The sequence below is a fragment of the Phalacrocorax carbo genome, chromosome 7 (genome assembly GCF_963921805.1).
Source record: "Phalacrocorax carbo chromosome 7, bPhaCar2.1, whole genome shotgun sequence".
NCBI classification, from domain to species: Eukaryota; Metazoa; Chordata; class Aves; order Suliformes; family Phalacrocoracidae; genus Phalacrocorax; species Phalacrocorax carbo.
The window spans coordinates 42,489,080-42,516,474 of NC_087519.1; the positions used below are offsets into that span (position 1 = coordinate 42,489,080).

Below are 27,395 nucleotides of genomic sequence, written 5' to 3' on the forward strand. Positions count from 1 at the left end.
GACATCATTTTAAATCTGCTGAGCTCCAAACCTCATGGTCCAAACCTGAGCTTTAAACCTATACATCTTCCTCTGCACCAGTCACATGAAATTTGAGCATCAAAACAAATCTACTATATACATGTAAAATTTGAACTGTTATAAAGGTTATGACATTCATGAAGTATAAAGAGATCTTCTGAATAATTTTCTCAATGCAAAAATTTTCACAGTCAGGAAATCCTAAATAGCATAACGAGTTTGATAGAATTCATTTTTTAAATCTCATTTTGTGGAACACAATTAATACAAGTTTTCAGGACAAATAAGTTATTCAGAAAACTATAACCATCTCAGAAAAGGGCTTTGAAAGAAAGCGACTTTATCACCCCAATTACAGGAGAATAACAATTCAGCCATCACCACATCTGTATGCAGCTGCAATGCTATAATTTCAAAGCTAGAATCAAAGCGTGTGAAATTAGTCAGAAAATTATTCAGAGACAACATGCACAGAACAAACAGGCAGGATTAATGCCTTAAGGGCAGAGGCAAGTAGCAAAGAATATCTACCCAATGGTGACACTTTGTCCTAGAGGTTTCATTACTTACCACTACATAAGGCATGTTATTTCAGTAAGCAGCAAGCTCTTCCTCTCCACAGACGGAGTAATTTTATATTTTAGGTTAGAAGGATTAAAAAAGGAAGCTGGGTCATTATAAGACCTCGTAGGGAATGATGAACTGGCAAGGTGCGCACATTATCAAGTCCAGTGACAAAGCTCAGGAAAACAGAAAGATGTCTCATCCTGAACTAGGAAAAAGTGTCTAGTGTGTTGGGGCATGAGCCTAGCTTCGATTATAAATAGGTCCAAATGAATTACCTTGGGGAAGTCACAAGAATAGAACTTCAAAATCTTTAGATTCCCAGGCACAACAGGAATCGTGTATTTCTCCCACAGACTTCAGCAATAAGTTGTATACAACAGCACTATGATAGCTACAATGCAAAAGTAATACATTAAATATTGTGGAGGCATGTAAGCAGTGCCATTCCTGCAGGATCACTTATGAGATAACTATCCTAAGAGACCAGAATGGGACTTAATGTAAAGCAACCAAAATTAACAGGATCCTATGCAGGAGTATGTCACAACTTAAAGCAGCAGGACTTTCTTACAGTATTATGAGTACTCTGGGAAAAGGACTATTGTCACTAGTATTTAACAGTGTTAATAGATTCTCTTTGACTCGAATTGCCCACATAAAACCCAACTTCTGGCAAGCAAAACCCAAACCTAGATTTTACATTATTTGTTTCTTTTCAACCATAGTTTTCAGCCGTGACCAATATAGGGAGAGTAAAGAAGGTAGCCAATTAAAATATGTCTGCAAATATCATTCAACTTCATTCAATTTCTATTTTCTCTATACAAGCCTTAGACTCACTGGTACAGTCAAACTGCCTGTGTTTGGTGACAGAAGATGAAATTTCTTTAGTGGGTTTCCAAAGCAGTAAGACATGCAGTAAGCAGTAAGAGCAGTAAGGCTCTCTAGTTTGAGCTGTATAAAGGTGGGATTTGTGCTCAACTGAAGTTCATTAAAACCACTTTTGATTGCTTTTATAATGTCTGGTGACATGCCTAACTCCATTAACCTACTGAAGCTTAAAATTATTATTGCGTTCACTGTCCTTATCACTAAAGGATAATAAAGATGTCACAGCATATTATTTTTTTAAAGTTGCCATTAAACGGACAAAGAAAGAGGTAACTGATTTAGCACAAGGTTTTAAAAACACTTGGTCTACAATCAGGAAAACTTTCAAGGGAGGCTTGTATTTTAAAACAGAAAACTTCATAGGTTAATGCTACACATTTCACAGAATCACAGAACGGTAGGGGTTGGAAGGCACCTCTGGAGATCATCTTGTCCAAACCCCTGCTTGAGCAGGCACACCCAGAGCAGGGGGCACAGGAACTCATCCAGTCAGGTTTTGAATGTCTCCAGGGAAGGAGACTCCACAACCTCCCTGGGCAGCCTGTGCCACTGCTCTGGCACCTGCACAGGAAAGAAGAGTTTTTCTCATGTATAGCTGGAACTTCCTGTGTTCCAACTTGTGCCCATTGCCCCTTGCCTTGTCATTGGCACTAATGAAAAGAGCTTAGTCCCATCATCCTGACACCCACCCTTTAGATATTTATAAGATTCCCCTCAGCCTTCTCTTCTCCAGGCTGAACAAACCCAGGTCTCTCAGCCTTTCCTCATAAGGGAGGTGCTCCAGCCCCCTGATCATCTTGGTAGCTCTCCGCCGGACTTGCTCAAGCAGTGTGGCTTTAAGCATTTCCATAGAAAATCATCAGCCACCTAGGGCAGAGATTGAGTGCAAGGAAAGCAGAAGACAGAAGTTGTTTGCAGAAAAGAAGGTGAATGTGTAAGAATCAGAATTGCTTAGGTTGGAAAAGACCTTTAAGATCATCAAGTCCAACCGTTAACCCAGTACTACCAAGCCCACCATTAAACCACGTCCCTAAGCGCCACATCTACGAATCTTTCAAATACCTCCAGGGATGGTGACTCCACCGCTTCCCTGGGCAGCCTGGTCCAGTGCTTGACAGCTCTTTCAGTGAGGAAATTTTTCCTAATATCCAATCTAAACCTCCTCCGGCACAACTTGAGTCCATTTCCTCTTGTCCTACCACTTGTTACTTGGGAAAAGAGACTGACCCCCACCTCACTACAACCTCCTTTCAGGTAGTTGTAGAAGCAGAAGGGAACTGATTTGCTAGCATCAGGGGCAGATATCACACTATGGCTTAACTGTTAATTCTCTACTCCAAATGCAAGTCAGGATTCTGAGGTCACTAGATCCTCATACCTTTCTTGCATGTAGCACAATTAGCTACAGTTACACAATGGCATGACAGCCTCATTATGGTTTGTTTCTCTTTTTTATACTAGTACTGAAATCCTTTTAGCATTATTTTCCACTTCCACCATTATGCCCTTCTGTTCAATTTCTATTCTTCATTCATCTACAGGAAGGAAAGCTGAAACAGCTTCAGTACAGCCTTTTCCTTTCTGTCTGTTGTTTATTCATTCTCTCTACTTCGTATGACCTTAACAGGCATCTGAAGAGCTAGGAAAACATGCAGCACACAAATCAAACTACCAGCAGCATGTGCATTAGAAAGTACTTGATCTCTATAAGGCTGGGTTGGTGGTATTTTATTTTCTTCTGCAAGTAGTGTGTACTGTAAAATGAAGAGCTGAGAGAAAATAGAGCTAGAAAGCGAAATGACAGTCTTCTTCCTAAGCCTGTAACAGTTTTCATCCCCAAGATTGCCCATAAACAAAACCACAAAAACACCTGACTTTGCATAAAAGTAAAAAAGCACCAGTGTTCTTCAAGTATTTGTAGGTTCCCACGAAGAGAGGCCTGCCCCACCACCTGCCTCCATGCATAAAAAAATACATCTATGCACAGGGTAGGAAAAGAAGTTGTCCTGGTTTCAGCTGGGATAGAGTTAATTTTCTTTCTAGTAGCTGTAACAGTGCTGTGTTTTGGATTCGGTATGAGAATAATGTTGATAACACACTGCTGTTTTAGTTGTTGCTAAGTAGTGCTTACACTAGTCAAGGACTGTTCAGCTTCCCATGCTCTGCCAGGTGCACCAGAAGCTGGGAGGGGGCACAGCCAGGACAGCTGACCCCAACTGGCCAAAGGGATCCACACCATATGACGTCATGCTCAGCATATAAAGCTGGGGGTTGTTGGCTGGGGGGCAGCGATTGCAACTCAGGGACTGGCTGGACATCTGTCAGCATGTGGTGAGTGGTTGCAGCACTAGTTTTTCCTGGGCTTCATTGCGCCCTTTCTCCCTCTCCCTCTTGTTTTCCTTTTCATTACAATTTATTATTATTATTATTATCATAGTTATTAAACTGTTCTTATCTCAACCCACGAGTTTTCTTACTTTTGCTCTTCAGATTCTCTCCCCATCCCACCGGGGAAAGGGAGGGAGGGTGAATCAGTGGCTGCGTGGTGCTTGGTTGCTGACTGGGGCTGAACCACAACAGAGGTAGTCATCTCTCTCCAGTAAAAATAAATAAGCAGCAGCATAATTAAACAGCTACGGCAGTATGACTATTATACTAGCAATAGGCAGCATATAGTACTTTGGTAACTGGCATATTAAATAGCAGCTAGACATGCCAGATTTGGTATGTGCAATTTTAACTAAGAGTGAGTCACTGCTGTATGCTTGGATGCTATGAACTTGAATTTGGCCATGCCAATTAAAGCTCAGAATTCAAGCGACTGAACTAAAAATGTATTTCAAAAAATGATCTCTCTTTATAAATATTCTTCACTCCGGGAGTTCGGGGGAGTATGCACACCAGATGCAGTCTTTGGAAATACAGCTGAGTCATGAGCTGAAAGAAGTTGATCTGCAGAAGAATACAGCTACTTATTAAATTCAATTCACCAAATGCCAAGAGAAATAAAAAAAAAAAAAAGGCTGAAAAAAATTCAATTCTCCTCTTTTCTTTGCCTAGAAAGAGGCAAAGCTACAGATAACTAGAATAGAAGGAAATCTAAATAATTGTAGAAATTAATTGTGTTACGATGCACAAATACAACTTAATACCTCTTGTTATTAAATCTAAATAACAAGCATGGGATTCTGCTAGATTTTAAACAGAAAGTTCAGCCATTATTTTAAGTCATTTCCTACCCTAGACAAGTGTCTCTGTCAGCAAAGCTGTGCCAATAATAGAAACTTCTATCTGGAAAAAGATATTGTGAAACTGGAGTCATTTGACCAGCTCTGGACAAAAAAGCAACACTTCTGTCCTTTTTTTTTTTCTTAAGAGATAAGTTTCAGCTGCAGCTAGACATAAACAATAGCCAGCAGGATTCTGGCTATAAAGTCAAACATTTTTTTACTGAACCATTTGTCTGAGTTGTGCTATACATTTCTAACAAACACAGGAATGCAAGAAAGAAAAGCTTACACAAGTAGTACCGTGTCTCCATCATGAACACTGACATCAAGACTAGAGTACATTAATAAATATTTTCTTTGTCAAAAGGAATGAGACACAGTGCCTGGTGGCCTAGCACAGCTGCAGTGTTAGCACAGAACAGCTGGTTTCACAAACCACAGCCCTGGTCTGTCACACAGTTCAGCTGAAATTAGAAACAGCAGTTCAGGGGTTAAGAGACAAGTTTACACGGCACACAACTACCCAGAGCATTACTAGAATTTGCTAGTGAACTCTCACTTGGGAAGAATTTGTCAGGGAGGTTTTCAGCAGAGGAACAACGTATGGGTGTTTTCAAGCACTCAATTTATAACACACTGTCCTGGCAGTAAGCAGGCTGGGGAATAAGAGACAATGCTTAATCAAGCACAAGTTTTACATTACATCTCTATGGTTTCTGTTTTTAATTTGACCAGTGCAGCCCACGCTAACATACTCTTCCTAAATTTGCAACGCAGTGTTTTGTGCATAACCACCACGATAGCAGTGACAAATACGCTGCTTCCTCCTTCTATTTGTGTTCAAGCTTCTCTCAAACTGCTCATCCCACATGAAAAACCAATTTCTCCTTTCGTTGCCTTTCCCCAACCCCCTGACACTTTCTGCAGAGGGTTTTCACTTTCCTCTCAGCGGGCAGGAGACTACAAACTAGTCTACAACCTCATGAGGGACACAGGTATAATTTAAGTTTAAAGTTAGTATAGTTTAATGCAATAGAGTTTCACCAGTTTCCATAAGTAAAACTTTTGTGTCATTCAGCAGAGCTTTTCTATGTGTTAGAAGTCTCAAGATCTGTTAACTTATTCCTGGGAGGACATTAAGCTTTGCAGCCTCCTAACTACCGAGTGTTTGATTCCTCTGCCTTACCGAAGGATAGGCTGCTGCGAGATAAGAAGGTATGCACTTGAAAGGCTACCTCAGCAATACCAACACTGCAGCCTTTGAAGAGTTCATTGACTGCCACAACGATTCATCCAGCCTAGAGCCTTCTGGTCACCTGAGAGAGAAGTATGCACCCTGCTCCATTGCTGGGAACTTCTGGCACAGTCCTGCTGCCAACCGTAGGCATTACTGCCAATACCACAAACCAATGCTGCTTCTGCAGAATATCCTTTGTGCCAGTATTTCCTGGTGAATACTCATCATTTAGGGATTCTCCCTCTCCTCAACAACAGATACACTATCTGACCTTCCAACACTTTCAGTTGAAAGGCAGAACGAAGGGGAATGAATTGCATTGTTTAAAAATCAGACATAAAATATGTATCTCACTGAAAGTTATTTGAACATCACTCATTCAGTCATATCATCATCAGAGGAAGAATCCTGCATTCCAGCCTTCCCCATTCATTATGATAAAGTGGGTAATTGGCATCATTAACATTCTTCCCAGCTGGAAAGAATGCACTTCTACACTGCAGCTGAAATAATATGTTGTTCAGAGATGCCTATTCTTCTGCTGGCATTTAATGACCATTTAAATTTTCTATTTATTCCTTTTCTTTAATAAAGACTACTACCTAAAGCATTCCTTGAACTTTTAAGAAAACTAAAATATCATTCAAAGAACAAAGCCTGCAACAACTATAAAACAGCAATGACTATTTTGGCATTTGAGCATGACCATTTCATATCTATCACTATGAATGGGAAAAACAGAACTATAACTATTAAAAGAATCTAACTGTATGAAAATAAAACCATGAATCCCTTTATACTGAAAGCATACGGTGGAAATTAATAGCAAGTGACAAAAGCTTGTTTTTTTCCTTATGAAAGTTTATGCATGCTGTGATTTGTATGTCTATTTTTATGAAAAGCCAGTTCTCTTTATATAATTAGAACAGCTCTTGAGGCAGGAAGAATATAATAGGCAATAATGACTTAGAACCAAGAAAGCCTCACTGGAGCTATCACTACGTCACAGCCTAAGTGCGTTGCATAGGGATAGTTTTGTAAAACAAGAGACAAAAGCAATCTGGGGGAGAAGCAGCATTCAGCTGCAGACATTTTTGCTATTCCTTGGCTGTGAAGATGAATGGTTGGAAAACTGACATGTTTTCGCAGGCATGACTGAGCCCAGTCCTTGACTTAGAATTAAATGGGACATAAGGCTTTGGCTGGCCAAGATCACTAAGCGTGAACAAAAATTAATACTAAAACTACCTTCACACTTTATGTCAGTGTAAAAAAACCCTGAAAAGTAATTGGGAATGGCACTGTTTATTGTTTGGCATGACTCCATCATTGCTATGGGCTAATGAAAACTCAAAAGAAAGAAAATTTACCCGAGTGTTGTACCAGCCAGGACAATAAAAAGTAGTAAATTCTGTGTAGCCCAAATTGAAAAATAAATTAGTTGTTTATACCCATGTATACCGTAGGTTATGCCTTAGTTTTTGTAAGCTAACATTATTATACTTTGTGCATCTCATACTTCATCTGCATTCATAATATCTCCAGTTTCTGCTAGTGCCATGCTAGGATAAACATAGCCTACATATACCTTTACCAGGATGCTGAATGAATGAGTAGGAAGGATGATGGTATAGCTAAAGCAAGTTTTTCCATATTAATGACCCTGCCCCACAGTAATATTGAGGTGAAGAAATTATTAATCTAGTTCTTCCTTCAGGATAGTGAAGAGCAGCATCAATAGTCACCACCATGGTGATGGCAGCTCTTACCCACAACCCTATCAGGCAAGTACTCAAAGCTAGATGTCAAAGGCAACTTTTCTCTATCTATCTATGCCCCACTGAGAACTGTGCAGCTCAGAGCTGTTGCCTTCCCACTCAATGACTGAAGCTACAAACTGTGGACTAAATGGAACTTTTGCATTTACTCATGTCAGAAAATAGAAGGCTTTATAGTGATTTGTATTTCTTACAAACTTAGTCTGAGCTAACATGCTTCCTGGCACTTGTGACACTTGAAACCATGCCAACTGGACAGGAAACCTGATGAGCGAGTTCTCTGGCAAGGTCTGGCAAACAGCATCCTATCATGGGTATCTCCTTACAATCAAACAGTAAATTCCACTGCAGCTACATTAAAAATATAAACTAAAAGTAAAATAAATATTTATCGCGTAAGGTTCCCAGTTCCTCTAAAAAAAATCTTTCAAAATCTGGGTCACAAAATTATCTCTTCCCACACCCATTCCACCTCTTAGAGGGTAACTGCTTATTCATCCTAAAAAATAAATAACTTCAGCCTGTTCAACCTTAACTGACACAGAAAGAAAAGCTTAAAACAATTGCTGTGATCTTAGGTTTCAATGATGCAAAAAATCAAGCAGATGAGTAATTCTGCATCCAAGAATTATCCCTATTGACTTCAATATATGCAGAGTCAAAATAACATGTCATATTTTACCTATACACACCTTACATACACCTAAGGAGATTCTACAAATACACAATAACTAGCATTGGCTTAAAGGCATACAAACTGCACAGAAAAGTCATGGGGGAAAATAATAAAACTATATTTATAGTTTTGAAAGTTATGATATCTATACAGAAACATATGGTTAGAAAATATGCTTGGAAAATGGGGAATCATAATTCATTAAAAGTGACGTGCTAGTAAAAGAGCAGAATTATGAGCAACTCCTTGGCTAAATTTGGGCCAATGATAAAAGATGGGAATGGTCACATAAATTTGTGAGTTTAAAATCAAATTGGAGAGGAAAACAGTGTTGAAAAATTGGTAATAACAGTGGAGAGCAGACAAACACATAAATCACATTAACACAGATTAACTTTCATCAACTATTAGTATTGTATTTCGGAAGATTGCTCATAGTAATACATATGATTTTTTTCCTATTTATTTGGCTTCATATGCTCCACTATACACATGCTTCTGTACATCAAAACAACACACAAAATTTGAAAAAAGAAGATTCAGCGGGACTTTGATGTTATCACCTTTGACAGATTTTTTGTGAAGTGGTTTAAAAGTTTTAGTTTATAGAAATGAAGGTGTTACTACAACAGTTGTTCTATGGGGTCAAGGCAGTCATGGAAGGCAGTGGCAGGACACTAGAAATCTTTCCTATTATATAAAAAGTATAGCAAACCATAATAAGCTGTAATTGCATTGCTGATTCGTTGGTCACTTGCTGAATGACAGAAGCTTAGCAAATCACTGGAGTACTAGTTTTGGCTGGAAAAGAGTTAATTTTCTTCATAGTAGCCATTATGGGGCTCTGTTTTACATTTCTGACCAAAACAGTGCTGATAACACAGGCACGTTTTAGTTCCTGCTGAGCAGGGCTTACACAGAGTCAAGGCCTTTTCTGCCTCTCACCCCACCCCACCAGCGAGTGGGCTGGGGGGGCACAAGGGGTTGGGAGGGGACACAGCCGGGACAGCTGACCCCAACTGACCAAAGAGATATTCCACACCACATGGCGTCATGCTCAGCATACAGAGCTGGGGGAAGAAGGAGGAAGCGGGGACGTTTGGAGTGGTGGTGTTTGTCTTCCCAAGTAACTGTTACACATGATGGAGCCCTGCTTTCCTGGGGATGGCTGATCACCTGCCAGCCCTTGGGAAGGAGTGAATGTATTCCTTGGCTTGTTTTGCTTGTGTGAGGAGATTTTGCTTTACCTGTTAAACTCAATCCACCTGTTTATCTCAACCCACGAGTTTTCTCATTTGTAGTCTTCCAGTTCTCTCCCCCACCCCACCAGTGCAGAGTGAGTGAGTGGCCGTGTGAGGCTTAGCTGCCTACCAGGGTTACCCCAAAACAACTGGTCACTGTTGTCCTCTTCAGTGGAGAGAACCTGACTGATAGTTCTGTCTCTCCTCTTGAAGTGAGCAGCTGTAATCTTCTATAACACGAATACTATGCACCTAAACTTTAATCCTGATCAGCCTATACATGCACATGGTGAATGCCTTAAAGGCCTTATCAGAATATATATTTCTGGTAAAACAGTGGAGTCATCCTAACTTCCTTCCACCTCATCATGTTTTCATATCAGATCATTCATATCCATAGCAGTTTCATTTTAAGCTAATAACAACAATCGTTACATCCTATATATCAGCAAAAAGATTTCCAGAGCTTCAGCCATTAGAAAAAAAAAAAAGAATGGAAAAGTTTATGGTATACAAGCATGAGTGATGAGAAAGCCTATGCTCAAGTATAGGCCTGTGTTAGTCTAAGTAGGTAAATGACACAGTTTAGATGGTGTTATAGTTATTGCAGTGTTTCTAGCCAGGGTATCTGATAAGATAAATGAGAGGTGGATAATATCAGTGAATCAGTATCACATAGTTCACTTCTGTTCTCACTGTCAATGTAGGGCATTTTTTTATGTAGATGACAATATCATTTCCCACCTCATTTATACTCTTTCAGCTGCTCCCATTCCCCTAAGGATTCTCTTGTGCAACACACTAATCTCACTGAGCTGAACTCAAATGTAGACTATGCTCCCTTCCTAGAGAATAAGAACAAGGTACAGTTTCCCTTTCATTTGTTGCTCTACTCAGACCTCAAGGGGTAACACACAAAATTCAGCAGCATACCTATGTAAGTACTGGAAGAGTCACGTAAGCACTGGAGAGGCTTGGCTCCACTCTTGCTTCTCAGAAAGGGCAGCTGAATCAGCACTGAAGTCAGACTGAAATATCACTGGCTTATAAATTACTATGGCCCTCAAACAAAGGTAGAAAAGGCAACAATCATTACTTTCTGAATTAATGCTTCCTGAATTCCTCCTGTAGTACTTGCAACTTGCTCAGAGTTTTGCTTCAACAAAAACAAAAATACAAAAATAGCCCACCACACCAAAAAATGTGTTTCTTTGCACTACTAAAAAAATCGAAGTTTTTAGAAACACTAATTACATTAGCAGTAGTATTTGCATACTACACAGAATCCTTTTAGTTCCTTGTACAACAAGGTTATTAGTCTTAAAAGTTTAAACTGGCTTCATAAGCTTTAGGTCAATGATTTCCTCCCATTTCCATAGGCTGTTAGTCTGAACGTAAGTCTGCAAGATACTGTTAGCTTTGCAGCTTCTGCTCATCCCTTTTCTTTACTCTAACCACAATAAGAATGAAAATGTGAAAAAAGATGCACCATTTGTTTTACAAAGACAACCATTTTTAGGGCGTTTTGGCAAGCTGGTAAAGCATCTGCATCAGCGTATTTTCACAGGTAAGCCTTTGCCTATTCATAACCGGTAAATTCTCTTCAGTTTAGAGCCAGCACATGTACTTCCATGCAGACCAGACTGTCACCCTTTGTGCCCTTGCTCTGAGAGAAGCTTATTTCATGTCAGTGAGATCAGTGCATCGGACAAGGTACTAACAGACAAGAGAAAAAATATATTTAAATGTCATTGCTTGGAACTTATTGTTTGAAGTTAAACCATGAAACTCAGTCCAGAAGAGAACCCCTGTCTCTGATAGTAGCTAAAATGTTTTCTTTTAAGCTTTTTATTCAGTTAATTAAAGGAAATTTCACTTCCTTCTCCCTCTCTATCCAGAAGCAAACAGACCTTAAGTAGATCAAAATGTTTACCCTATAATTTATCACCTTTCCCAATATCTTTAACAGCATTTTTAACTGATCAGAGCCAAGGCTAATATCCAGACATAAAATCCATTCTCTGTCCTCCAATACGAGACCAGAAAGACATTCCACAAACAGCAAGAATTCTTTTTAAGTAGGCATCCATCAAAAATTTAGTTTTCTCACTACCTTGGCCTTGAAAACTCTGTATTTTCCAATTTCCTACGTGCTGCTTAATGTTATGCAGTATCAGTCACACCACATTATGTCATTTTATATAGCAGGTCAGCAGGAACTGCCATGTTCAGAGATACCTGATATTTTGCCAAATCATTTGGCACATCTTATATACTCATCAATTTGAATTACTTGTAGATCATTTCAAAAGAGACACATAATTATTGGCAACTATGCAGAAAATGGCAGAGAGTCTACTGAGTGCTTTGCTGGCCTTCTCATCCATCTATAAACTGCAAGATAGACAGATTTCCCTAAAACAATATAACTCTATGTCAGATTAATACATGTGCAATTCTAGCTTACATTTACTATCTTGGAGAAATGCTCTACAATTCTTCCTTACAGTGAATAATACTTCATTCTACAGTTTCCCTAAAGGCAGCTCATAATCAGTGTTATTAGGAATACCAGATCCTGGCTCTCAGGCTGAGATTTCAGAATACTTTTTAATTTATTCTAGTATTAATTCCACATTACACTTTCTAAAGTAAGCATATATCATTCTTTCAAACCTTTAATTTTTACAGTAATTCTACACCAACTACAGTAACTGAAGTGTTCTTTACATCAAACTCTGGATGAATTATCCCTTTATGATTATACACATCTATTTTTGTGGCACCTTAACACATTGCGTGTAGGAGCACAATAGGTAAACAGTGCTAAGTCGATGGCTAAGGTTAAGTTCTGGTTATACAAACAAGAACGTTTTTGAAAATGCCATGGGTAGTAAGAGCAAAACAAAAATCACAATATATGTATCACAACATTGGCCAACACTGAGATGAGAAATCTCTGTGGAAAAATATTACTGCAAAACAAAGCAGAGAGCTGCTTCTATGTAGAAAAATCTTGCAGTGGGAAACTGCATGGGGAATTGTCAACTGACTACAGTTCAGCAACAAGAAAGCGTATGAAATTAGACTGGAAGAGCATTAATTTTAAAGTAAAAGAACACAAGGTCTTCACCTAGTAGCAAAGAGGCTCCTATACACAGTGAAAAGACTGCAAAGCAGTATTGGTTCAAAACTAAATAGACTAGAAGCTAAAGATTCGTAGTGAGTTTGCACTGATAAAAAACATGTGGGCCAAGAAGACAGAGCAAGAATGGAAGTCTGATGAATCTGACAGACTATGTGTTTGGAGGAAAGCTTGCAGATGCCTGCAGACTCACCCAAGGGTAGCCGGTGAGATCCTAAACTGAAATGTCAACACACTAGAGCCCTTTTGTAAAATATAAGCCTCTAAGCAGAGAATACTTGACATGTAACTTAAAAGCCTTAATTTCAGTAACTCACAATAATTAAAACCCAGGCATAATAGATGATCTATATAGTTAGCAAGTTAAAGATGTACAACGTTCTCCAAATAAAGGGCAGATGCAAACACCCTCTGAAATTAATAGTATCTGCACCCTGCAAGCCTATAAAAAGAAATATTTGCAGTGTTTGACTGATCATGACAACAAAAGTTGGCCATTCAGTGTATGTTTGTAGAGACACTAGGACTGAGGCTGTAAACCTAATTCCCACCTTGAAGGAGGTGTGGTAGATAGCTCCTCTCAGCCAGAGAATTATAGCAGTTTGAGACTGAACAAGCAGCTTCCCCTGTGATCTGACAAATAGTGCAAATTAGTTCAAATAAGGATATTTTAGCCTGTGTGGGGGATAAAATAATCTTTCAGTGTTGCAAGGCAGCTGAAAGTTACTCAAAACTAAATCTAATTTCTACTTACAGTTTTATTAGCCCCAGAGAATCAAATGTATGAAGTTTGAAAGCAAACCCAAAACATACATGGTCTTATGGACTGCTAAGAAGGCATTTTGCTGTCAGATACAGGTGTCACCTGTTTTAGATGAAGGAGCGGTCCATAAAACAAAAGGCAAAAGAGATGAGAAGTCAGAGTTTGGAGACAGAAGGAATAGCTGTGTCTATGGGAGGCAAGAGAGTTATTTCTCTGTAATTCTTGGTCAGTGGCAGGGCCCGCACAGGACTCGGTTAACAAAACTTTAAGTCCTATACCCTGTCTACTCTGCCACACTGTTTGATTAAGAATATCCTTTTAACTTTTCACTTCGAAAGAGACTAGAGAGTGTGTTGGGAAGGAAGGGAGAAACGTAGCTTAATATATATGAACAGTCAGCATACTACTACTAATATTTTTCCTATCTACCCAGCCTTTTATCTGCTTTAGCTGTGCTCATAAAAGAAAAAAGCCACCAATAATTTTCATCCAGTGAAAATTTCTGAGACTGAAATACAATTTAATCCCAAACGATACAATACTGATTCTTTATTATGTTTAAACCGATCACTTATTTCATTAAGGTTATAGTATTTCCACTGTAATTTCAGTGCTCCATTTTAAGGACTAACGAATATTTTAATTTTTCTTAGAATGTAAATTTAAACTCAAATTTGCTAATTAATTACCTTGTTTTTATTTTAAGATATTCAAATTTCATTAGAGTCTTGTTACCAGCAGAAATCTATTTCATCAGACCAACCTTCAGCTAGTTCTGTCGTGCATTTAACCTGTTTCCTTTGACCTGTATGAATGTTTTTTGTTGTGAAAGTTAAGAAAGAAACAATAAGAAACACAAAAGACTATCAAAACTGGGATCGGTCTGAACCAAGTTGCTGCCTGCGTTTAGTGGTGAAATGAGATCCCAGCCTGGGAGGTGGGGGGGACGCTCACGAGAAGAAGCCAGCAGAAAATGGGTGACAGTAAAATCATTTCCATATATTTTTCATTTCCATTGCTGAATAAGAATGAGTTTCCAGAATTTGAAAACTATTTTGGCAGAATACACTGGATAATTCTTACCTTCACAAACGGATCAATGTTCTCTTTTGATTCTGTTTTCCAAAGGAAGAGCAATTCCTATCTTTCTAGAACGTAAACATTTCAGAATGACTCATGTGTTTTGACAAGCTATCACATAACTGGGACTAAATATCACAAAAGTATTTATCAAAGCATAAAAATACAGTGCATAATATAACCCTTATAGCAACCAGTTTAAATTTTTATAATTAAGTTAAATCCATCATCAAAAGAATTACATTTTCCAAATTTTCAGTACAAAATGCTTGCTTAGGATGTGGTGAAAATTTTTTTTTATATTGCATTCTAAATTGAACAATGGCACTTGTCTAAAAATGGACTTAAATGCATATTACTTGTAATTGCACTTCTCTTTCAATCACTTTCTTTTCCCCCAAATGAAGCTCCCTATAAGTGAACCATCTCTTTTCTCCACTGTCTATAAAGGAAGCTGTGTAGCAAATGTAAATTAGAGTAGACATGAATAGGCCACAAACATTTCTTTACTAACTTTTCCTGTGCCTATATAAGGCACTTCAGCTAATTTGGAGTCTATCCCAGACAAAACCAGTACAATTAATATCAGTTTTCTTTTCTGATCAGAGATGAAGCAAAACAAAATGTTTGTTGCAGAGGAATGAGTGCTTTCTAATTTTGTTTCCATAAATAAGGTCAAGCAATCGATTTAAGTCAAGAAAATATTTCATTTTCTCCCTGCAAATTATTTTTCTCCCTTCCTAGGATTTAAAGTCCAGCAGCAAAATCTTTGGATGTAAGTAGTTAATGTGGGATACAACCACATATAGTGCTGTGCCCACATGTTCATTTTTCCACAAGTTTTTCTACAAGTTCCAGACAGCAACAATTTGAAAAGCTGAGTTGCACAGTGGGAAGAACTAGCAAAGCCCTTCACAGTCCCTCTAATATCCACAACTACACCAGATAGATAAGGAAACTTCAGCATATGTCCTTCTGACTCCCACTGTATTACTGTAATTTATATTTTCATTTAAAAGAAGTTATATATTTCTTTTCACCAAAAAGGAATTTCAGTATAGATATGAGGGGAAAAAATGGGTGTAGGGGGCTACAGTCTTCTAAAAAAGGGCAGGCATCACTTCATTCCAAAATAGCTCATGTGTTCTTTCAATGTTATAGCTCAACTTTAACGTCCACAGAATCTGACTTTTGCTTACATCCTTCATTATTTCTAATAGCTCCTGTAAAATCTACCTGTTTGTTTTCTGCTCAGATTTGGAATTGCTTTATAGAACACAGAGCATTAGCATTGTTATAGCACATAAGATCATGGTCAAGATCTGGTCTAGAAATAACAAGGTACTTTGGTAGGTGCCTTTGGCCCAAGGAGCCTAAACTTTTGGACTAATGCTATAAGCTGTTCTGCACATGCTGATCTACCTGTAGGATAAAGGCTCAAGCCATCGCTGACTGCAGTGCAAACACAAGTCTCAGGCTTCACAGACTGAATCGCAAGATCTGAACAGATAGTTGTGGAAAAAGAAAGGACTAAACTGAAAATAAGATCACTTAATGATATAGCTGGGTATTATATAAATACAGGCTGGTGGCTCCTGAAGGTACTAATTATCATTACTATTTTAAGCAATATCTTCAGTGTGGTTATAAGCCACCATTTGTTCATGTAGTTTTCTTGGTATGGGTATCTTTGTGGAATTTGGCCTCCACGAAAGATTTTTCTTTTTTTGTTTGGGTTTTTTTTTTGTTTGCTTGTTTGTTTTGGTTTGGTTTTTTGTTTGTTTTGAAATAATGATAAAAATTCAATTTAGTGATCTTTTTTGTTCCATATCCTGGCACTTATTTCAATAGGACCATTTTTGTGCTTGAAGTTGAAAACACATTTTAGCACTTTGCAGAATTAAACAAGAACATATAATCCAGAGGCATTCCTGTGGGACATGGTCACAGACAGACACAAGCAGCATCCCTATGGTTTGTTCCAAGAGGTTCCATAAGAATCCCTATGGAATATTAACTAACAAATAAACCCTCTTCTGAAAAAATTCACACACAGAGGACTTTGCAACACTATGGCAAAAGAAGCCCAGATGGAAACACTGTTTACCAAAATCCTATGTGAACAGACCCCACATTCTCTCAAATGAGCTGGGTTGCACAGAACTGATATGTTTCTGAATGCGATGCTGTGCTGTGGAGTTAATAAGACAGCGCTACAATGCCCCCTGGTAGGGGGAGAGGCAGATGGCCTCAGCATGTTTTCATGCTTGACCAGGTGTTATTAATCTATGACCATGAGAGCAAGTGGCTGTCATAAATTGCAAGAATTTTTCACAAATCATTCAGCTCTCCAAAGAAGACAAGTACCTGAATATGCTTTTATTATGTCTTAAAAAAAAAAAAAAAAAAAAAAACAGAAAAAGAAAAGAAAGAAAGAAAAATGAGAAAGAGATTGCAACCAAGCACTATTTAAAGTAATGGCTAAGTTTAAACAATGGTGCATAGCGAAAAGAGAAACCGGAAACGTTACATCAAGCAGCCTCCTGTGTCTCAGTCCTTTTCCCATTAAAAATTACATGAAGCATATATTGTTGAAGTAACAAAGCTCCACTTCTAAGGCAAGTGCAATACAGGTATAACTTAAAAGTGCACTTCAGTGACACTGGACTGGAAGCATTTTGAGCCAAGCATTCTGCTGCCAGTGAGCTTCACCATTTGTGATTTGCACCAAAAGACTCACTAGAGGCCCCACTTGAGATTAAAGATACTGCCATATACAGAGCATGCTGGTGTAAAAGTAGCAAGAGACAGGCCTGCCCTCGAGGACATCACTGTTAGAGAGATGCAGAGAGAAATGCTGAAAATGCTGCTCATCTGTAGAACAAGGAAGGCAGCAAATCCCAAAGGTGAAATTCTGAAGAGCTCAGCTCCCACTTAATCACGTAAACTAAGGATCCACATTTGCAGAAGTGCTCCATTTTCAGCAGCCCATAATAGTGTCTCCTGTGCATGCCCACTCTGAAACAAGGAAGCCAAGCTGGAAAGTGAATCCCTGTATCCCATTATCCTGTCCTGTCCTCTGACCAAAGAAACCTGGCTCCTACCACCAAAACAGACATACCACGAAGCCAGCCCTGCCACAGTAAATTAGCTATTTTACAGAAGCGTGCATTCTATGTGAGGTGAAGAAGAGTAAATGAGAGTAGTATTGCAGAAGAAGGTACCTTACTGCTGAGCTGTCTCAAGTATGCTTAAATACAATTAATATATGCTGCAGTATATTAAAATTGTTCTTTGATTTACTGGAATTTTATCTGCATAGTTAAAAGCAGCTATACTATTTGCACAAGTGATTCAATGTTTTATTGAAATTCCTTGCCTAATATCACTAGAATATTTTTTAAAATGAAATAAATTTTGCAACTTTAATTCAGTTTGCCCTATTTGTTAAATAATTTCTGCCACATTTTTAACAAAACGTTCAAGGCAAATAAAAATTCAGTCTGTGTGCTCAGCTTCAATCTGAACAAACTGAATCTAAACCATTAATGCAGAGAAGGTGGTGTGAGAGAGGTGGAGGAAGAATCCCGGGGGCTCTCTGAGTAACAGGGTTATCTTACTTGTGCATCTGGTGCCTTATTCAAGGAGCTCTAAAACTCTGGAGCTACAAGTCATAAGTCCTGACATCAGCATGTACTTCTGTGCAATAAACTGTGCAGAACGAGAGCCATAAGACAATCAGTGAAAACTAGTGGAACTTATAAAACTGTAAGAAACTAAAATATAAACTGCAAATATTCATTTAAGAATATGGGGATGGCAATCTTTGAATTTAACTTTAAACCATTTGTGGCAGATGGCTAAAGGGGAACAACCAAGCAAAACCAGATACACGTAACACAGTGTCTTTTCTGTAACATTCTGTTCCAGATTTACTCTAGAGGTGATATCTCACTGAGAGTTTTCCTATGACAACTACTATTCATAAACGCTAATACATCTCTCTTCAAAAGATACAACATATACTATTATAGCAATAGAAAAAGATGGTTCAAGAGAACAACTAAATTACTTTACTACACAGTATGTTAAAGAGCAATCAGTACTTGGCTAATTTAGGATCTCGGAAAAATGTTTACACAGCAATTTTTATAGAAAGCTAAACTATCTTATGTGGTTGCTTCCTGTTTTGGTTTACTTTGGTTTACTTCTTTTTTAGGGCCTACAAAAGCACTAGCATACTGTGAGAATCATTTCTTGCCTCTTACTCTTCAGATTCCACTTCAGATGCAGACTGAGAGAAATCTCTAAAGCTCACCTTGAATGACAGGAGAAGGAGGGGGGGAAAAAAAAAACAGGAAAGAAGAGAGTCAAATTTAACAAGGTGTTTGGAAGAGATTCTGAATGAATTATCATTCTCTCACTTTTATTGTAACATTAAAGGAGGAATATGAAATGACAAGTTTTACCTTTAAAACTAAACTCAGAATAGTGCTTGTTCAGCACATCAGTGACAAACACAAACATTTCAAAATGCTCAGGTTTTTTTAAAAAAAGAAAACCAAAACCACAAACAAAAACCACATATCCTCTTGACAGTAAGTTCCTCTGAAGGATTACCATGGTAAACTGTAACCCAAGCTCCAATTGCAATGTTCTCTGAAAGAACGCATTACACAAAACCTCATGTAGAGACAACATGCAGATGCCAAGTTATTGACTAGTAAGACAGCCTGTCACATAATAAGCAGGGCAATCTTTTACCAGGATAGTACAGGAAAGAATTTACACAATAGGAATTTTATATTAAGGGACTCCCAGTTTAAAAAAAAATCACCAGCTTTTCTTGTGATAGTAAAGGTATAATTTTAAAATATTTTTCCTCTTTTCATTAATTAATGCATCTGGTTGCAATTTTACTTTGCTCAGCCTCAACAACAAAAATAACTTTACCAACAAGTAGAACAACCCAAGAAAAGAAAGTCATATTTTGAATGAGGATAGAGTCAGTTTCAAAGTTTCATGGGCAAAAACTCTCTCAAAAAAACCTCTTATCTGTCCCAACTACAGTGTCCCTAGTCAATATAAACTTTTAGATTTTATAAGCTTACATTTCTAAATAAACTAATTTTGAAATATAAAAGGCACACAATATATACAAGAGTACATAATAAAAAGTTTAGAAAAGTCAGTTTCACTCAAGCGCAATGTAAAAAAGAAGTTTTCTTCAGAAATTCCCAATACCACTACTCTTCTATTTAACTTGGATCCAGTGAACTAAGTAGAACACTGCAATACTGACATTTTAAAAAAAAAATCATTCAATTGTTTTTCTATACTCCACGCTATTAATATTTCTTTGGAGATCTGCTTCTCACTTAGAGTGTTTTGGAGACAGGATGGTTTAAAGAAGTGAAATAACAGAAAAAAAAGGAGCTAAATCTACCCTGTTTTTAAATCTAGGCAATGTCACTGGACTTGCAGACTCAGTTTCCCATCCATAGGAAGACAGTGCAAATTATCTATTGCAACACACGCATGTTTAAGCAAAAGTATCCTTTGTTTACAGAGCCCTTTGGACTAATACAACCGTCTTCCTAGCAAGGAAACAAGTGATTGGTTTTAGTTCAAATGAGTTCTTCACTCTTGTTCATCAAGCTGCTCTGCTCAAAAAATGTTAAGAACTGAGAAGACAAGGCTGAGAGAGCTGCCTAAGCCCATACCACCATTGAGAAATAACTCCTGGAGCTGTATCTTCAGTGTCAGTGCCCCGGGAAAGATTTTGTTAGTAAATAAATTCTAAATTTGCTGGCTAAGTACGGGCTAAAAATACTTTAGAGAACACATCAGCAGATGCATATTGTCTGCTAATAAACATAAACCAGTAGTGATGTTTGAAGGTAAAGGAGCTGTGCTATTTCATTTACAATCCAGCTGCAATCTGATGATTTATTTTTCCTTCCTTAAACCAAAGGCGCTTTTTGTTTGTTTTTTGTAATGCCTGTTTCTGTCAGCAGGGTCATTCATTAACTGCAGCACCACAACAATTGCCCCTATTGTTTATTGCATGGGTTGCCCCAGACTTCATATTCTATTACAGCATTGTTCAATAGTAGATATTGGACAAAGGTTCAGGCATACAATGTTGTCATTTAACCACCACAAATGCAAATTGCTGTTTCTTATCTGCTTGCAATAATAGACTTCTCACAGTAGGCATTTTCTAGATGCACACTAGTGGCTATAATTTTACATATAATCATAGTCTGGTTTTGGCTGGAAAAGAGTTAATTTTCTTCATAGTAGCCATTATGGGGCTCTGTTTTACATTTCTGACCAAAACAGTGCTGATAACGCAGGCATGTTTTAGTTCCTGCTGAGCAGGGCTTACACAGAGTCAAGGCCTTTTCTGCCTCTCACCCCACCCCACCAGCGAGTGGGCTGGGGGGGCACAAGGGGTTGGGAGGGGACACAGCCGGGACAGCTGACCCCAACTGACCAAAGGGATGTCCCACACCACATGGCGTCATGCTCAGCATACAGAGCTGGGGGAAGAAGGAGGAAGCGGGGACGTTTGGAGTGGTGGTGTTTGTCTTCCCAAGTAACTGTTACACATGATGGAGCCCTGCTTTCCTGGAGACAGCAGAACACCTGCCAGCCCTTGGGAAGGAGTGAATGAATTCCTTGTTTTGCTTTGCTTGTGTGCATGGCTTCTGATTTACCTATTAAACTCTCTTTATCGTAACCCACGAGTTATCTCATTTGTAGTCTTCTAGTTCTCTCCCCCATCCCACTGGGGGGGAAGTGAGTGAGTGGCTGTGTGGGGCTTAGTTGCCAGCTGGGGTTAAACAATGGCAAATCATTAAATCTAATTGGTTTGAACTTTCCTTGGAGCAGACAAGATGTCTAATATAGTAGTAATTACTGCTTAGAACTTACATTATTCCAGGCTATTTTAAATATAAGGGAAGAAGTAGTGTTATGACAGTCACAATCTTAAAATATACTGGGAACTGGGTTTGTTCAGCCTTGAGAAAAGAAGGCTGAAAAGAAGGCTATCTTAAGGGAGACCTTATCACTATGTTCCTGTACTTAAAGGGTGATTACAAAGAAGATGGAGACTCCCTTTTTACAAGGGGAGTCTTTTACAATATGTAAAAGACAAGGGGTAATGGGTACAATTTACTCCTAGGGACATTAACACGTGGCTCAGAGGCTGGTGCCAGCAGTGGAATTTTGGATTTTTTTGATCATGGGGCAGTTTACATGGCACCAGGCCTGCTGGAGACAGATGGGGTTCACCTGTCACAAAGGGGGAAAAGGATTCCGGCTCAGGAGTTAGCAGGCCTCATTGAGAAAGTTTTAAAGTAGATACAAAGGGGGAAGGGGATGAAACCAGGCTTGGTAGGAATGAGCCTAGGGGTGGCATGCCTGTGTTGGAGAAGAGATCAATAGCTCAGCTGAAGTGCATTTACACCAATGCACGCAGCTTGGGCAATAAACAGGTACTGGAAGCCATCACGCGTCAGAGAAACTATGATGTGGTCGCCATCACAGAAACATGGTGGGATGACTCACACAACTGAAGCACTGCAATGATGGCTACAAGCTCTTTAGAAGGGACAAGCAAGGAAGGAGAGGTGGAGGGGTAGCCTTGTATGTTAGAGAGTGTTTTGACGGTCTAGAACTCAACGACGGTAATGACAAGGTTAGGTGTCTATGGGTAAGGATCAGGGGGAAGGCCAATAAGGGAGACATCCTGGTGGGAGTCTGTTATAGACCACCCAACCAGGATGAGGAGACAGATGAAGTACTCTACAAGCAGTTGGCTGAAGTCTCACAATCTCTAGCCCTTGTTCTCATGGGAGACTTCAACTTACCAGATATCTGCTGGAAATACAACACAGCAGAGAGAAAGCAGTCTCAGAGGTTCCTGGCGTGTGTGGGAGATAACTTCCTGATGCAGCTGGTAAGCGAGCCAACCAGGGGAGGTGCCCTGATGGACCTGCTGTTTACAAACAGAGAAGGCCTGGTGGGTGATGTGGTGGTCGGAGGCTGTCTTGGGCTCAGAAACCATGACATGACAGTTTTCAGTTCTTGGAGAAGTAAGGAAGGGGGTCAGCAAAACCTCTACCCTGAACTTTAGAAGGGCACACTTTAGATTGTTAAGGAGTCTGGTTAACAGAGTCCCTTGGGAGGCAGTCCTGAAGGGCAAAGGAGTCCAGGAAGGCTGGATGTTATTAAAGAAGGAAGCCTCAAAGGCGCAGGAGCAGGCCGTCCCCATGTGCCATAAGTCAAGCAGGTGGGGGAGAAGACCGGCTTGGCTGAATAGTGAACTTTGGCTAGAAAAGAAGAGGTTACTGCCTTTGGAAGAAGGGGCAGGTGACTCAGGAGGACTACAAGGATGTTGTGAGGTTATGCAGGGAAAAGATTAGAAAGGCAAAGGCCCAGTTGGAACTTAAACTGGCCACCACCATTAAAGAACACAAAAAAAGTTTTTACGAATATATCAGTGACAAAAGGAGGGCCAGGGAGAATCTCCCTCCTTTGTTGGATGTGGAAGGTAACCTTGCCACGAAAGATGAGGAGAAGGCTGAGGTACTTAATCCTTTCTTTGCCTCAGTCTTTAATATTCAGACTGGTCATCCTCAGGGTTGTCAGGCCCCTGTGCTGGGAGATGGAGATAGTATACAGAATGAAGTCCCAGTTGTTGAAGAGGTGGCAGTCACCAACCTGCTCCCTCACCTCGATGTTCACAAGTCCATGGGACCAGATGGGATCCACCCAAGGATACTGAGGGAGCTGGCAGAGAAGCTCACCAAGCCACTCTCCATCATTTATCAGCAGTCCGGGTCAACCAGGGAGGTCCCAGATGTCTCGAAACTAGCAAATGTGATGCCACTCTACAAGAAGGGTTGGAAGGAGGATCCGGGGAACTACAGGCCTGTCAGCCTAACCTCAGTGCCGGGAAAGGTCATGGAGCAGATCATCTTGAATGCCATTACGCAGCACATGTGGGACACCCAGGGGATTGGGCTCAGCCACCATGGGTTTATGAAAGGGAGGTCCTGCCTCACTAACCTGGTCTCCTTCTATGATAAGGCGATCCACTTAGTGGATGAGGGGAAGGCTGTAGACGTTGTCTGCTTGGACTTTAGTAAGGCCTTTGACACTGTCTCCCACAGCATTCTCCTGGAGAAGCTGGCTGCTCACGGCTTGGACAAGTGCTCTCTGCGCTGAGTTAAAAACTGGCTGGACAGCCGAGCCCAGAGAGTTGTGGTGAAGGGAGTCAAATCCAGTTGGCAGCCAGTCACGAGTGATGTTCCCCAGGGCTCAGTACTGTGCCAGACCTGTTCAATATCTTCATTGATGATCTGGATGAGGGGATTGAGTGCACCCTCCGGTAGTTTGCAGATGACACCAAGCTGGGTGGAAGTGTCGATCTGCTGGAGAGTAGGAAGATTCTGCAGAGGGACCTGGACAGGCTGGATCGTTGGGCTAGAGCCGATGGTATGAGATTCAACAAGGCCAAGTGCCGAGCCTTACACTTCGGTCACAACCACCCCATGAAACGCCACAGGCTTGGGGAGGAGTGGCTGGAGAGCTGCCTGGAGGAAAAGGACCTGGGTGTGTTGGTTGACAGCCAGCTGAACATGAGCCAGCAGTGTGATCAGGTGGCCAAGAAGGCCAACAGCATCCTGGTTTGTATCAGGAATAGTGTGGCCAGCAGGAGCAGGGAGGTGATAGTGCCCCTGTACTTGGCACTGGTGAGGCCGCACCTCAAATGCTGTGTTCAGTTTTGGGTCCCTCACTACAAGAAGGACATTGAGGTGCTGGAGCGTGTCCAAAGAAGGGCAACGAAGTTGGCAAATGGTCTGGAAAACAAGTCTGATGAGGAGCGGCTGAGGGAGCTGGGGTTGTTTAGCCTGGAGAAGAGGAGGCTGAGGGGAGACATTATCACTCTCTACAACTACCTGAAAGGAGGTTGTAGCGAAGTGGGGGTTGGACTCTTCTTCCTAGTAACAAGAGATAGGACGAGAGGAAATGGCCTCAAGCTGTGCCAGGGGAAGTTTAGATTGGATATTAGGAATAACTTCTTCACCGAAAGGGTTATCAGGCATTGGAACAGGCTGCCCAGGGAGGTTGTTGAGTCTCCATTCCTGGAGGTACTTAAAAGAAGGGTAGACATGGTGCTTGAGGATATGGTTTAGTGGACTTGGCAGTGATAGGTTAGCGGTTGGACTCAATGATCTTAAGGGTCTTTTCCAACCTTAACAATCCTATGATTCCGATTGGACACAAGAGGAAAATTTTTCACAGTGAGAACAATCGGCCTTTGGAATAATCTCCCCATGGAAGCAGTAGATTCCCCCACACTGGACACTCTTAAGATTCATCTGGATGGGGTGCTGGGCCATCTTGTCTAGGCCATGTCTTTGCCAATGAAAGGTTGGACCAGATGATCCTTGAGGCCCAGTTCAAAATATGCATACCAAACTATTTCAGAAGTCATGTTGACATATTGAGGCAGACATGTTTCACAATTATGAGTTTCTTGGACTGTTTAGCAAAAGAGATCAGATTTTCATTCAAAAAATAAAAGTTTACCTTCCCACAATGTCTTCTGAATTACAGAATTTAGCATATAAAAGCCCAGTTTCTACTTAATCAAGAATCAGAAGGACTTAAGTATTAACAGTACTATCTATATTAAATGGTGAAGAGTTTATAGAAATGCTTTACATAAATGTTATGAACAAATATGAGCCAGGAGACAACCAACAGTATCAGAGCACCAAATAATCTTAGGGAATATGCATAGATTCCAGAATGAGGCCCCTTTATCAAAATGTACAGTTCTCAGGTAGATACTTTTGCTGGGAATAGCTTAAGCAGGCTTTAGATGGATGCACGTATCCAAAACTTCCAGATGAGATGGGTTTCCTATTACCCAAGCATTTAATAATATAGAAATAATCTTAATTTTTCTTTAAGAAAAAAAAAAAAGAGGTTGGGAATAAATTTTCTGCAGACTTCATCTCTCATTGCTGCTGTGGCCCTAGATTAGTATAGGCAACAATCAAGATCTGCATGCAAAGATATCACACTATTTCTCTTTGCAAATGACTTTGGCTACCCTGTTCTCTGAACACTGTCATTTTTACTATTCTTTTAACAGCTTTTAGATGAAAAGTGTGTGCTAAAAGGCCTCAGCTCTGTTAGTGTAGGCATCACTTTATTTGACACCAATGATTTTTCCCAGGTCACTGGTTTAATGCCTTTAAGCCCTTGATAAATTAATCATCAGTGTGGTCAAATGATTTTGTCAACTGCATAACAGTATCTGTAGTTTTGAATAACTGGCTCCCATTGGAAGAACTGCAATGAACACTCTTAAGCAATTTTTAAAAAATCTCCTCCCACCCACAAGAGTTAAAGAATTACAAGGAGCATGCTACTATCATTACAATACCATATCCCACACTTACAGATGACAAGGCTTGACAAGGGAAGGGAGGGGGATGTAATTACATCAGGGCAAGTGAGGCATTTTTACTTCTTAGGAATACATCAGGAGTTAAACACCTCCCACTGTCTGCCCCTCTGGACCAAGTCCAGAATAGCATTTCAACTTGAGGTAGTCCCTGCTGATCTCAACTAGCTATACGTGTTTTTAACATTAGGCATTATTTAAATGCTTCCTGGATCAAGATACAGCACTAGTTTCTGGATGAAAAGGCAAAAGCATGCAGTATAAAAAAATTTTTCACACGCATAAACACACAAGCATTAATTTAACATTATGCATCTTTGTCCATTTAACACCCATTAAGAAAAAGGAGTATCATTATGTAACAGAATTTCAGTCTCCCTTTTAGAATCATAGAATCATTAAGGTTGGAAAAGGCCTCTAGGATCAAATCAAATTCCTTCCTAAAAGAATTAGAACTCTCAATCCTGTTACAGAAGCAGTCCATGTGGGCCTAAAATCACTGATAAAACAGTGCTTAAATGAAGCAAATTTATATTATTGATGGCTCTCATGACCTGTGAGGAACTTTTGGAGTTAAGGACAATTCCAATTACTAAACCATTCCGCACTCTAACAGGGTCTGCCTTCCTCTAAAGAGTACTATAGGATGTGGGGAGCCAGCCCTAAATGATGCCTGCAAAATATATCAGTGTAGGTGACGTATAGAACACACTGATCTGAAAGCACATCTGTTTGGGTCAGAAATCACAATCAGAGTGAGTGGCAGATTTCCAGTCCTTGACAACGCTTCATCTCCCCAAGGAGGAAAGGGCGTAGGCAGGGGGGGCTGAGTGACCTTGATACACTGAGCTAGTCAAGTCAGCATTGCAAGACTGCGCTCCAGGGAAGTTGTGATGTTATTAAAGCAAGACAACAGGAGAAATATTGCCAGAGGCACTGCTGCTACAAGAAGGATTGGAGGGGGAGGGGGGCTGGGAGGAGGGAGGGATGTGAAAGAAACAGGAGAAGCAGCTGGGAAAGAGGATCATGACAGGGGATGGATAACCAGGAAGGCAAAGGGAACAATGAGGGTATATACAAATCTACTTTATAAAGATGAAGACTACACATTCTGTATTTTCACAAAATTCTTGAAAGTGCAGGCGCAGTTAAGGTATCAAGGAACTACACACAGACAGAAACATATCCTATGTGCTACAGTTATGCTTAACAAAAGATTAAGTACTTTTTCCTTGTAGCAGCTACAAATCACTGAAGGTAGAACTATCATTA

General features: G+C 39.8%; 1 long non-coding RNA gene across 1 annotated transcript in view; it reads left to right on the plus strand.

Annotated features, from left to right (window-relative positions):
* Positions 1 to 11,145: 11,145 nt before the first annotated feature.
* The window catches only part of LOC135314384 (uncharacterized), a 52,437-nt gene continuing 36,187 nt past the window's right edge, over positions 11,146 to 27,395 (plus strand). Inside the window, exon 1 of the long non-coding RNA XR_010373884.1 lies at positions 11,146 to 11,208. This is a non-coding gene — a long non-coding RNA (uncharacterized LOC135314384). The remainder of the gene's footprint in view (positions 11,209 to 27,395) is intronic.